The sequence below is a fragment of the Muscardinus avellanarius genome (genome assembly GCF_963383645.1).
Source record: "Muscardinus avellanarius genome assembly, chromosome: 2".
In the NCBI taxonomy this organism is placed as follows: Eukaryota; Metazoa; Chordata; class Mammalia; order Rodentia; family Gliridae; genus Muscardinus; species Muscardinus avellanarius.
The window spans coordinates 76609094-76622501 of NC_137787.1; the positions used below are offsets into that span (position 1 = coordinate 76609094).

The 13408-nt window shown below is 44.5% G+C and overlaps 1 protein-coding gene across 1 annotated transcript in view; it reads right to left on the reverse strand.

Moving 5' to 3' along the window:
• The window catches only part of TANC1 (tetratricopeptide repeat, ankyrin repeat and coiled-coil containing 1), a gene marked incomplete at both ends in the record, with an annotated part of 266865 nt that extends 255310 nt beyond the window's left edge, over positions 1-11555 (reverse strand). The window contains one exon of the mRNA XM_080688764.1: positions 11519-11555. The remainder of the gene's footprint in view (positions 1-11518) is intronic.
• Between the last annotated feature and the right edge of the window lie 1853 nt (positions 11556-13408).

The window sequence follows — 13408 nt, forward strand, 5'->3', positions numbered from 1 at the left end:
GTGACATTCAGAGGCAAACCAATTAGAATCACTCCAGACTTCCCAAACCAAGTCATGAGAGCCAGAAGGGCTTGGAGTAACATATTCCAAACTCTGAAAGAAAACAACTTCCAACCAAAAATTTCCTACCCAGCAAAACTTTCTATCAAATTAGATGGGGAAATAAGAAGCTTCCACGACAAACAAAAACTGAAGGAATTTATGTCTTCAAAACCAGCACTAGAGAAAATACTCAAAGAGATTAACTACAAAGAAGAAATAGGTAACACACACCAGAACCAGAGAAACAAGATTTTCCATCCAACAGACAACTAAGATTGGTTATCTGTGGAGATTCATTATTTATGTTCGTCTTTTACCTATCTCTAAATTGTATTGTTTGCTTTTATTGTTGCTAATTTTTAGGATTTCTAGTTATAATATTAATATACCTTCAGATATAGCATTTGGAAATATTTTATCCCATTCTATCAGTAACTTTTAACTCTGTTTACATTGTCTTTGGATGGAGTTTGTTTACCCTTTTGTTGCCTGTGCCATTGAAATCATATCCAAGAAATCACTGCCAATTTCAGTGTTGTGAGGTTTTATGACCCAGATTTTCTTCTATTTATATTTAGGTCTATTATCTATTTTGAGTTAATATTTGTATATGGGATTAGGTAAGGGTCCAATTTTACTCTTTTCCATGTAATTATTATTTTTTAACAATATTTAGTTAAAAGATTATCATTTCCACCACCAAATGTTCGTGGAAACCTTGTCAAAAATAACTTGACAATATAGGGAAGAATTTAGCTCTAGGCTTTTATTTAACTCCAATGGTTTATATATCTGCCTTTAGAATAGTACTACACTGTTTCAATTATTGTAGCTTTATATGGTTTGAAATCAGAAAATATATATCTTCTAGCTTTGTTCTTTTTCAAGATCGTTTTGGGTACCTAGACTCTATATTCCATATTAGGATAGATTTTTTTCTGAAAAATAAATATATAAATATATGATAGTTTCACCTAAAAAATAGAAAAAAATATTCTCTGGTAAGAAAGAAAGCAAAAAAAATATATTGAAATGTTATCTTTAAGTCATCAAAAGCTTGGTGTTAGACAAATGAAACTGTTATGTGAGATTATCATTGTTAATATTGGATAAATTGCTATAAAACTAGATGTCAACCACTAAGCCAAGCATGGGAAGGAGGGATGGGGAGGGAAGGGGTGGGTATCGGGTAGGGGCTAACTGGGCGATGTGTGCATGTATGTCTACAAAAGTATTTTCTTTATACCATTATGATGTATGAATACATTGCACCAATGGGAAAAAAAAGAAATTGCCTTCACAACAAAAATGGCTAACAAAGAAATATGAGCTAGAATTGCCACTATGAGGAAATGATCAAACTTTATGTCTCCCTGGTCTACCAGAGGCCATTTACAATGTTCCAAACACTTTCATATACATGTCGTCATTTGATCCTTAAAACTCAAAAGGGGCACCTGTTTTCCATCATGACGGCATACAGTATCTAACACAGCTCAACTTGAAAGCCAAAGACTTGTCAACCCTCAATTCTCCTTTTCATGGAAGCAATACAGCATAGACAACTGAATTCGGTTGAGCAGTGTAGAGCCCATCATCCTCAACAGGGATGCTCAGACGGCTCTCACCGGCAGTCTCTCCGGAGACTTTGGTGGTATTTGCAGACAGGTCCACGGGCACTTAGATCCTCATACATCTCATCTGAGAGAAGACACTCCTTTCAACTCCCTGCACTGCCCAGGATTGACCAATAAGGTTCCCGCGCCATCCTCCCAGGGAGCTTGCCATTGGTGCCCATGACAGCGTGCCCACGTGAAGGAAGGGCAACGCGTAACTACAGGGCAGGTGAGCACAGGAGAAACAGTTCTGCCAAATCAAAATCCCAATGAGAACGCACCTCACACACGTTATAATGGGTCTTATCAAAAAGACAGGTAAATAAGTGCCAGCAAAAGTGTGGACAGAAGGCAACCCTTGTATACTACTTGTGGGAATATAAATTAGCACACGACTATTTTGTGGAAGAAGTGTGAAAGTACTTCAAAAAACTAAATGTAAACTACCTTATGACCCAGAAATTTCACTTCTACGTATATATCATAGCAAATAGGGGCCAGGCGTGGTGGCACACACTTGTAATCCCTGTGCTTGGGAGGCTGAGACAGGAGGATCGCACAGGTTCGAAGCCAGCCTCAGCTACTTAGTGAGGCTCTCAGCAACGTAGTGAGACCCTGTTTCCAAATAAAGTATAAAATAGGTCTGGGAGTATAGCCTGGAGGTAGAAAGCCCCTGGGTTCCACCCCCAGTACCACAAAAAATAATAACAATAATAATAGGAAATAGGGTCCGAATTTTCAAAAAATATCTGCACCCTCCTGTTCACTGTGGCAAGTATTCACCATAGTTAAGATAAGGAATCAGGTAAATGGGCAAAGAATTTGTGTACATATATACAGTGGATTATTTAGCTATAAAAAGGAAATCCTGACATTTTTGACAACACACATAGATGAACATGGAATACACTGTGCACAATGAGCCAGACACAGAAAGACAAACACCGCCATGATCTCCCTTGTGTATAAAATCTAAAAAATAAGTCAAATTCATCGAAGCAGAGACTAGGAGTTGTCAGGGGCTAGGGAATGGGGGAAATGGAAAGATATTGGTCAAAAGGTATCAAACCATAATGTGCATGAGTAACTGGCACAGACCAATATTTAAGAACTGTGAGTCTTCTGCCTGTCTTTCTCTCAAAAAGGAAACAAGTGATATGGAAAAAGGAAAAAAAAAAAGACTCTGGCGAGACAGAACCCTTGCCATCAGGAAGTCTACAACTATCAGCAAAGCAAACCAGTAGACAATTCAGTCATAAAAAGCAAAAAGAATAACATTATAATGAATGTACAACCAATATATGCTAGGAGATGTAAAGGGAAAGGACTGAAGAGTGGAAGTGGGAGCCAGGTGTGGTGGCACAGGCTTGTAATGACCGGAGGGGCGTGGTTTGGGGACAGCCTCAACTACTTAGTGAGGCCCTCCGAAACTTAGTGAGACCCAGTTTCAAATTAAAGAATAAAAAAATAGGGCAGGGGGTGTAGCTCGGAGGTCAAATGCCCCGGATTCCATCCCCAGACCCGCAAAAAAAAAAAAAAAAAAAGAAAGAAGGAAAAAAGAAAGAGTGGGGCCAGGCGTGGTGGCGAAAGCTTGTAATCCCTGCCCTTGGGAGGCAGAGACAGGATGATCGCGCAGGTTCAAAGCCAGCCTCGCTGGCTTAAGAGACCCTGTCTCCAAATAATAGTATAAAATAGGTCTGGGAGGTCTGGGAGTGTAGCCCGGAGGTAGAAGGGTTTCCAGGAGCCCCAGAATCACAAAAAAAAAAAAAAAAAGTGGAAGTGGGAAGTGGGGAGGGGCAATGTGACCACACCTGTATCCCTAGACTTGGGAGGCTTGCGGATCATAAGTTCAAAGTCAGCCTGGGCAACTTAGTGAGACTCTGTCTCAATACTAAAATAGGAGCCGGGCTTGCGAGGCGGAGACAGGAGGATTGCGCAGGTAGGAAGCCAGACTCTCTGGCTTAAGAGACCCTGTTTCCAAATTTAAAAAATATAAACATAGGTCTAAGAGTGTAGCCCAGAGGTAGAAGGTTTTCATCCCCAGTACCAAACACACACACACACACACAAACTAAAATAAAATAACAAGGGCTGGGGCAAAGCACTCCTGGGTTCAATCCCCAGTGCCCCTCCCCCACAATGAATTATTTATTTGAGCTAGTCCTTGAAAGATAAAAACTTCCATATTGATGATGGGGAAGAGGAAAGAGCTTGGAAGCAAACCTGAAAGTCAAGGAACAGATCACAGGGAATCCTGCCAGCTATGAGTAAAAGGGGACCCACTGCTGGTACCTGCCCTTGTATCAGTCGCCAGCCACAGCAGCAAGAGATTGTAAGTGACTTAAACTGTGGCCTCAAAATGCTTTTATCAAGCCGGGTGTGGTGGCGCAGGCTTGTAATCCCAGTACTTGGGAGGCTGAGACAGAAGGATGACAGGTTTGAAGCCAGCCTTGAAAACTTAGCAAGGCCCTCCACAACTTAGTGAGACCGTTCCCAAATAAAAAAAAAAAAAAAATGGGCTGGGGTTTATCTCTGAGGTAGACTGCCTCTGGGTTCAATGCCCCCCCACACACACACACAATCATGCAGCCCTATCAATAGAGGAATTATCACGTACCTCAAAAACAAGTTATAAATTGTATTTAATTTATATATAAAACATGTTATGAGCCAGGCATGGTGGTACACACTTGTAATCCCAGCATTTGGGAGGCTGAGACAGGAAGATCACAGTTCGCAGACAGCCTTAGCTACCTAGTGAGGCCCTTTACAACTCAGTGAGACCCTATTTCAAAATAAAGAAAAATAAAATAGGGCTGGGGGTAAAGTTCAGAAGTAGAATTCCCCTGGGTTCCATCCCCAGTATCCCCCCCAAAAAATGTTATAAATTATGTGTACATTATAAAACATCTATTAAACACTTCTTAAAGGATGAGATTCAAATCATCTTTTGTTTACTTTTATTAATAAAAATCCATATACAATCTTGTACCTTCTTGTCCAATTTGATTTAAAAGTCATTTTCTGCTGGGTGTAGTGGCACAGCTTTGTAATCCCAGTAATTGAGAGTCTGAGACAGGAGATTACAGGTTCACAGCAAGCCTCAGCAACATAGAAAGGCTCTCTGCAACTTAGTGAGACCCTGTTTCAAAATAAAGAATAAAATAGGGCTGGGGGTGTACCTCTGAGGTAAAATACCCCTGGTGTTTGGTATACCCAAGTACCAAAAATAAACACGTAAAACTCAGGTTCTAACCTTATAAGACATTTTTCTTATTCCAGTATACATTTATCATTCTAAATACTCTTAACAGTATATTATTTTTCTACTTCATTTCCTTATTCTACACTTTCTTTGCAAGAATCTTTTTAAGCCACTTGCCCATTTTATAGGGGTCAATTTACTTAAAACTAGGTAACATAGCCCTTAAATCCATTTACATGAACAGAGTTCACCAAGGTATAAACAGAATGATGGTACACTGCCAGCTCCCCCAGGAGGTCAACTGCCCACTCTTCTACCAAGTGACCTCATATAACCTAAGTGACAGGGAGCTACCAGTTAGCTATACCAACTAATGTCAACCCATATATAAATATTACTGAAGTTGAATCTGTTTCTAGATAAAGCTCTACTGTTTTCTTCGATTCTATACTAGATACTCTAATACACTTCACTTTGGAGATCACTGTCTTAAACAATAACAAAAGTGGTTTTCCTTAACTAGGCACAGTGGTGCATACCTGTAACCCTAGTACTTGGGAGGCTGAGACAGGAGGATTACAGGTTCACAGCCAGCCTCAGCAGCTTAAGTGAGGGCCTCCACAACTTAGTAAGACCCTGTTTCAAAATAAAAAATCAAACAGGGCTCAGAGGTAAAATGCCCTTGGATTCAATCCCCACCACAAAAAGAAAAAGAAAAAAAGTTTTCCTCATAGAGCTTCTGAGTCATGGTGGTTCAAGGGTTGGTTACTTCAGCAGCTAAAAAAAAGAAATCATGGTCTTAGGTGCCTTCAATCTTTGCCCTCTATACAATGTTTTCTTGTGCTGACTACCTTATATCCTAAGACAGCAGGACCCAAAAGGTGCCACATACCTATTCACTGACCAGTCACTTGACAGCAGGTACAGTATCACTAAAATTGCCCTGGCTTAATCAAGATGCACGCTCTGAAATAGAAGACACACCCAATGGGTACGCAGGCTAATTGAAAACTAATCAGAAGCACAATCATGGTAGCAAGTAATATAAATTATTACAATGACCACCCCCCCCATGAATCATGTGACCATCACAGCCAAGAGAGAGCAGCCTAGGTCTGGGCAGAGGCGGCCAGCTCCAATTTCTGAATCCCAAGAAAATAAACAGTTGTTGGTGTAAGCCACAAGAGGCCAGGGAGACCAGGACACATAACACTGTTATGTAGAAAAGAAAGGACTGTATGGTTTCCTTTCCACAGGTTATTATTTAAATTCACACATCGAATTCCATGTCAGCAACACTCAATAAACATTCATAATTGATGTTACTAATCTCAAGTAACTAAGAGCAAAGCCTGGCAGTGAGAGATTATAATGGGCTCCCTGGGAATAATGACCAACTCTTAAGTTTTTAGCAGTCACTTGATATGCCCATATACAAACACCTGGACCTTCAGCCATTCAAAGCCCTGCTCAATGTGGACAAGTCTACTACTCTCAAAACTACAGGGTGTACATCACAGGAACATTAAAGATGCCTGTATCCTATGGCACGCTGCTGTGTTGCTATGGCCAGCGATACCACTTTTGGAAATACATACGGCACTGGCTGGCTCTTTTTGTTTAGCCCCTCCCTCCCCCTTCCACCAACAATAACCTTTTTGTGGGACAATTTGTCTCCCATGGTCCCATCTTGAGGGTCTAGTGGGGACTGTCACCTGTAACTCTTCTGTGGCTGGCACCAGACCAATCTGGATTCTCTCCAGGGTTTTCTCAAATTGGAACTAAAAGCAAAGGGGTAGTTTCGTGATCCTCTGAGGTATCGGAACTACCGGCAACCAAGTACCACTACGTGTTGGAGGAGGTGCTGATCCTCGGTGATTCAGAGCGTGTATCACATTTGAGCCAAAGGGCTCTGAAGAATCTAAGGAAGACGTCTTTCCAAACGTACTTAAATGTCAAAATGGATTGTCCAATAAGTTATAATAGCATATGCAACAGATTTACTAAACAACTATTAAAACGGTGTCAAAGAAGAGTGTACCCAGGAAATGCATGTATGACAGGTCACAGTAAAAGCATATCACACAAGTATATACTGTCCTCTGAACTGCGAGAACATTGTATGCACCCTCATATGTATGATCTTCATATTTCTCCAAAAGTGCCTATGATACAGGGTCTCATTTTGCCTGTGTACGACCTAAGCTCATAACCAAGTGTTTCTGAGACTTCCCCATCCCCCACCCCAGAGGTTATAAGCCACTGTTCAAGATAACTATATAACCCTAGCTGTGCAGGGTGGGGCAGGGAAGCTGAGTCACTCTGGCTCCAGGCTAGGTGGCTGAACATACTAGGTTCACATCTATCTAAAACTGTGACTGGAAGATTTTTACTAAATTCCCTCATGTTAGTAGCAAAATCTGTACTAGAATCCAGGGATCATGTCATACCTCTGCCACACTTCTCTTGTCCTTGACATTCTTGCTTATAGGACTCTTCTTTCCAGAACATTCTCCAGGATCACACACACCTGCCAGACAACACCTACCCCATCGGCAACACAGCCCAACCAAACCAGGAGAGCCCCTTTCACTCTCCACAAGGTCACATCTTCTAAAAGCCAGCTTCCTCGGAAGTCCTTCCCAAAATCATTCCCTTGATTTAAAACAGTAACAAAAGAAAAGAAAAAAAACCAGACATTCTTCCTCTTTGCAGCTCTTGTCCTCTTCTGGCACTGATAACAGTCTCTCAAATAGCAAATACTACCTTCACAGTGCTCTCTTCTCTCATTTCCCAAGGAAATGGCAGCAACTCCAGATTTACCACAGTGGGTACTGGACTGACACATCCTCTTTGAGATTAAACCCCACTGCTCAATACTTTAAAACAACATTCCTCTGAGAATAAGTTTTAAAAGCTAAAGATGGACACACTGGACACACTGCTCAGGTGTAAAAGGGCCTCTAGCTTAGCGCACAATCTGATTCTTGAACCTGTTAAAATCTAGGGAACTAAGGGGTGCGGCTCCAGTGGCAAAGCACGTGTTTAGCATGTGCGAGGGCCCTGAGTTCCATCCCCAGCACCACCAAAAAAAGCAAAGAGAATTCACTCCAACTTCCAGATTGAGTGTCCAGCTATACTTAGTGCTCCCAAATAGGCAAGCAGGACACGGTACAAATATTTAGAGACATAGCGAAAATGGTCACCTGCAACCTACTGCTTTTCTACCATCAAGACAATAGCGCAAGGGAAGGATTTCGCATGGAAACGCAGCAGAATTAGACTGACCCAGTCAGTCATCAGTAGAAAAGGCCCAAGAATGACGACACCAGATATGGATTTTCATCCCAGCTTTGTAATTAAGCTGAGAGGTGAAAGGCAAATGATATGTTCATTTCTTATTTTTAAAAAGATTTGAGAAATGACTTCCTTAAGAATGCCATCTGGGTTACACATCTGGATTATAAATCACATTAGACCCTGAAGCCTATTTAATAATAAAAAAAATGTTGAAAGTAAATGATTAGTTGGAGGTATGTGACTTTCTACAACTCTCCTAGGGAGAAAAGTTTTATTACCATTATTAGTGAACTGTTTTTAATCCTTGACATCAAAGCGTAGATGTTAACCTTAGCTTTCTGAAATCAAAATACACAAAATACTGTGAGACTGCCACATATTAACATTAGTCTGTCAGGTTTTAGCCAGTTCACAGGTAACTTTCATGAATTTAAAAAAAAAAAAACTAAAGTATGGGGAAGGGAAAAAAGAGTTCAGATGACCTAGGTTCAAGTTCAAATCTACTATTTATAGATGATACTGTGTAAACCAACCTAACTTTCTGAGTCTTATGCTCAGAGATTTAAAAAAAAAACCTGTAATAAAGTGCTTCATAATCCCTGTGGCACTGTTCCAATAGTACAACACAGCTCCAGAATGCCTACATTTCTCAAACTCTCAGAGTCACAGAACTTTAGGGTTTCAAGGTAATTCCATTTTAGGGATGATAAAGGTGAGAAAATCAAGGCCCAGAAAAGCTTAAGAGCCCTGGTATGAAAATACTTTTGAAAACTGGGGCTAGGCGGAGTGTCAGCATAGTTTAACCAACCACTGAAAAATGCATTTAAGACAGTTCAAAACTAAGCTATTTTAAGGACTAACACAATCCCCCCTACATATGCACACACACACACACACACACACACACACACACAAATATATTTATACACACATATATATCATGCTATATATTTATATAGTTTTTTGTCCCTTTTTTTGCTTTTATAAATTTATCCCTGTACCTTACATGATAAACTAAACTTCTCATCAGAAAATAGTAATAATAATAATGCCATTTCTCTAGCTATAAAACTCTCCATCCTACTGTTAACCTACTGGAAACAAAATCTTTACAACTGTATTCAGAATGTATAGTGGGAACATCAATAGCATTAACCTCCGGCTATACTGGCAGACCTCATTATAATATGGATTATAGTTCTACTAGCCCAGGGACACTGGCTTTAAAGTTCCCTGGGAGATAAAGAATTAATCAGCAACTCAGAAGTTGCCTAAAAATGGGCAATTTAATAAAGACACTCCCGTTGTCTAAAATTGTGCCCTCAACCACCCAGTATCAAAAACCCACTCTCAGCATCCAATAAATTGTGTGCGGTTAGAGACAAAATGTTCTTTTGACTGTTATGGGAAGCAGAAAAAGGCTGACTATGAATCAGTTATGTTTTAGCTCCATGATGAACATGAATTATGATAATTTAGACATTCTGGTGGCTAAACCAAAAAAGCAGGAAAACCAGCGCTTCCAAGTTTCAGCAGAAGTTGTGGCATCACTGCAAGACCGGGTCATGAAAGTGCCCTTAAATTCACTACTGGGCTTTCTTGCCTCCCCTCAAACCATTGACACTATTTCCCATCCCTCAATGTCCAATTACAACAGTTGGGAAGCCAGCCGGTTCCTGTTAATTGGCAGGTAACAGGCACCACCCTAGGAGGAAGTCCTGAAGGATGTCAGATACCGTATTTCCTCTACTCCCGCATATTTCTCATTTTAAAACCAGCAGGATATATTTATGATGTTTTTTTTGACTGGCACCCACTAAGTACTGTGACTAACACAAACTCTGCAGAAATGGGAGCACTGGAGGGAAGGTCTTTTGTGAGATCTTGGGCTTAGATGAGTAAAACATTCCGAATACTACCATAATGAACACCTCTCAGCCGCTCATAAATTCTTTCATTCCCAGCAATCAAGAAGCAGCTGTTAAAATCCAGGCATCTTCCTAGTAACAGTTCAGACATACCTCCAGGCTCCCGGAGAAGCTTCGCAACTCCTCTGGTTTCCTTCCCCTCCCCCATGCCAGGAGTGCCAGCCTGGCAGGAATCAAGAGGACCCGGGAGGGGGTTGGGGGTGGGAAAAAGAGTAGCGGATCTGGGTGAAAGCAGAGATGAACACTCCCTGCATTCCCACTACAGAGAAATACCAAGCCTGTATGCCAACTACCCAGGTTTCTCCTTTCCTCTCCCGCCCCCACCCCCTCCAAACACTTATTAACTTCTGCAGTCTGGGACTCCTGGCATTTTCAGAGTTAGTGAGCTCAGCAATTTTGGGCCCTTTCCTCAAAGATTCTGAACCAGGAGCCTCTCTGCGCCCAGTCTGAGGTCCATCTCATAGTAAGATTCAGCTGCCCTCTACCTGGTGCGCCGTCGGGGTCAAGTTCAAGATGAAGGTGCCCTCCTCCCCTCCCCTCCCCCAGTGGACTACGGCAGGGAACTGAGCTACAGAGATGAGTGCCATGCCTGGAGGCAGAGGGATCTGGGGCTGCCGAGACAGGGCCGAGGGGCCCGTGGGAGACGGCTGCGGAGCTGGGCGTCCTGTGCCCTCGGCCGCGGCGCCGCATTTCTACCTGGCCACCGCCGCATTTCCTCCCGGAGTCGTACACAATAAGTTTTGAGACCGCCTGTCCAGAGACCTCTCTGCCTGCAAACACTGCACACAATGCCTAGGGCTTCCTTCCCCGCCAGCCGAGCCGGAAAGCCGCCGCACCAAAGCCCGGAGCCCTCGTCCTGCACCCCGACGTCCTCCAGGAGGACCGTGCGTCCGGATCAGTCTCCCCCAAAATGACCATTCTGCACCCAAACAGTAGGGGACTCACGACCTTCTTTCTCAGCTCCCTCTAATATAATAAAACCCGGCAAGGTCCAATCCTAACTCACCCCCCCCCCATTAAATAAAAGCGCGTGGATTTGCTAAAAACAGTGTTTTCCCAAAGCAACGCAATAATAGACTTTCAGCCGGGAGCCGGCAACACTAGTCTCCCCGGCTGAAGTTCTCGGGGCAACCTGGCGCCCCGCGCACCCGGCACTCGGGACCCGGGCCGGCGCCCCCCGCCCAGGTGCCGGCAGCGCAGGCCCCGCGGAGCCGGGGGCCGCGAGGGGGCGCGGAGGGGCCCCGACCCCCGCCCTGGCTCCTCCCCGGGGGCGCCGAGCCCCAGGCCCGGGGCGCCCATCCGGAAAGCATCCAGCTGCGCCCGGAGGAGGGGGCGCTCCAGAAACTTTCCCACACGCCTTCCCACGCCCCCGTACCCTCTCCTCCACCCGGGACCCTCCCTCCGCTCCGCTCCCCGGCGGGAGGTACCTGCCGGGAAAGTTTCCAACTCCTCGGCGCGGCTCCCCACCCCAGGGCCGGGCCTCGGGGCGCGGCGGGCGATCGCTGCCTCCTCTCCGGCTCCGCAGCTGCGGCCGCCAGGGCTGCGCTCGGCCGCCCCTCCCGGCTCGCTCGGCCCACACCCGGCCTCATTGGCAGCGCGAATCCCCGCCCTCGCGCGTGTCCCGCGGCACCGTCCTCCGCGCCCCTCCCCGCCGGGCTGCGGCGGCTCCGGGACCGGCCGGCGCGGAGGGCGAGCTCCCCGCGGGGCGCAGGCCCCGCGCCTCCCCGCGCCCTGGGGACCTGGCCGGGCGGAGGCCCCCGCGCTCCCCGAAGGGGGCTGGTGCCCGGGGGCCGCGCCCCGGCCCGGCTGGGACCGGGCGGGATGGGCGATCGTCCTTTTGGCAGCCTTTATAAAAATCATGAAAACGACACAGGCTCCCTCTTCGCTGCTCCTTGAAAACAGCGAGGGGGGCATATGGGAGCGATTAGCTGCGCTGAAGTTTCCGTGGATGCTTTAGGTTGGCCCGTGTGGCTTTCTCGGGTTTTCTCTCCCTCACTTAGCTATGCACAAACACAAACACACTCATTTTCTGGGGTCAAAATGAGCTAAGAGAGATGGGAAGTGTTAAGAATGCATCTCGCTGGCCCTTTTCTTTCCCCAGAGCGAATTGGGGACGTTCTGGGACCCGTGACTGTCCAGGCGACCCAGGCCCAGGGCTCCAGCCTGCTCCGACCTCTCAGGCTGGCCAGTGCTGTCTGGCCTAGGGCTGCCGCCCAGGGCAGCTTCGCGCTTCTCTTGGCGGGAGGAGGGAGGCACCAAGGGAGAGAACAGACAAAGATGCTATTGTTGTGTCAGATGGTGGCAGTAAATTAAACTCCAGAGTTCCCAAAATGTTTTGTTATTCCTCAGCAGAGCAAAAACCAGGGTCTAGCCCAGGGATTCAGGAGTCCCGGGTTCTCCAAACCCTCCCAGGAATCAGGCAGCGAATTCAGCCCGGGGGACTCAGCCCACCCCCACCCCCAGGGAGGGCTTTCTTGTGGAAGGATTAGCTAGAACCTCGGCGGCTGCTGCGTTGTGTGGCCAGAGAGAATTGTGCTCAGGTCACCTCATCAGTGTGCCTAGAGCAGAGAATACAGAAGTTACTATAAATGCATTTATTGGTAACCTCTAACCTTGCTGTGGCAAACCCACCTTTAAAGACAACTGTGTTTTAAACAAGTTTCCCCATAAAAACTTCAACCTCACACACAGCTTCCCAATATAAAGATACCAGCAGGAATGGTGTCCACATATAAAGTTCTTATGGAAAAGGACAGGAAGCAAAATGCCACACCATATCTTTACAATAAATAAAAAATGACTGAGATGTGCTGAATTTTTCACTTAGAGTTTCAAAGACCTGATTATTACTGTATTGATTTTTGAGCAGGAAACATAATAGCAGACCTGAGGTTTTCTTGAAACAAAGCAGGCTATGAATATTTAAAATTAAAAAAAAAAAACAAACTTAGTAAGCCAGGGAAGCTACTGGCTTCTTTCTCCTCTCCGCAACATTTCATTGCTGGAAAATATGGTAATGTTTTACTTAATTAATTTCTCCTGAAATGAAATTTGTGAAAGTTTCCAGTCTTTCAACAACAGATAACAAAGTCAGACAGCAACAATAACAATAAAAGAATGACCCAAACAGAAGACAAACATGCCTCAGTAGTCTACTCTGAAATATTAGGATGCAAGAGAAACAGTTCTAAGGAAATGAGCTGACACCATTTCCTGCGTACTCCTTTATGACGGGTGAAATGTACGCAGATGAAATTTATAATTGGATTATGTTCTTCTGTCTTTGACTTCTCCGCTGTATTTCCAGATTTTAACGA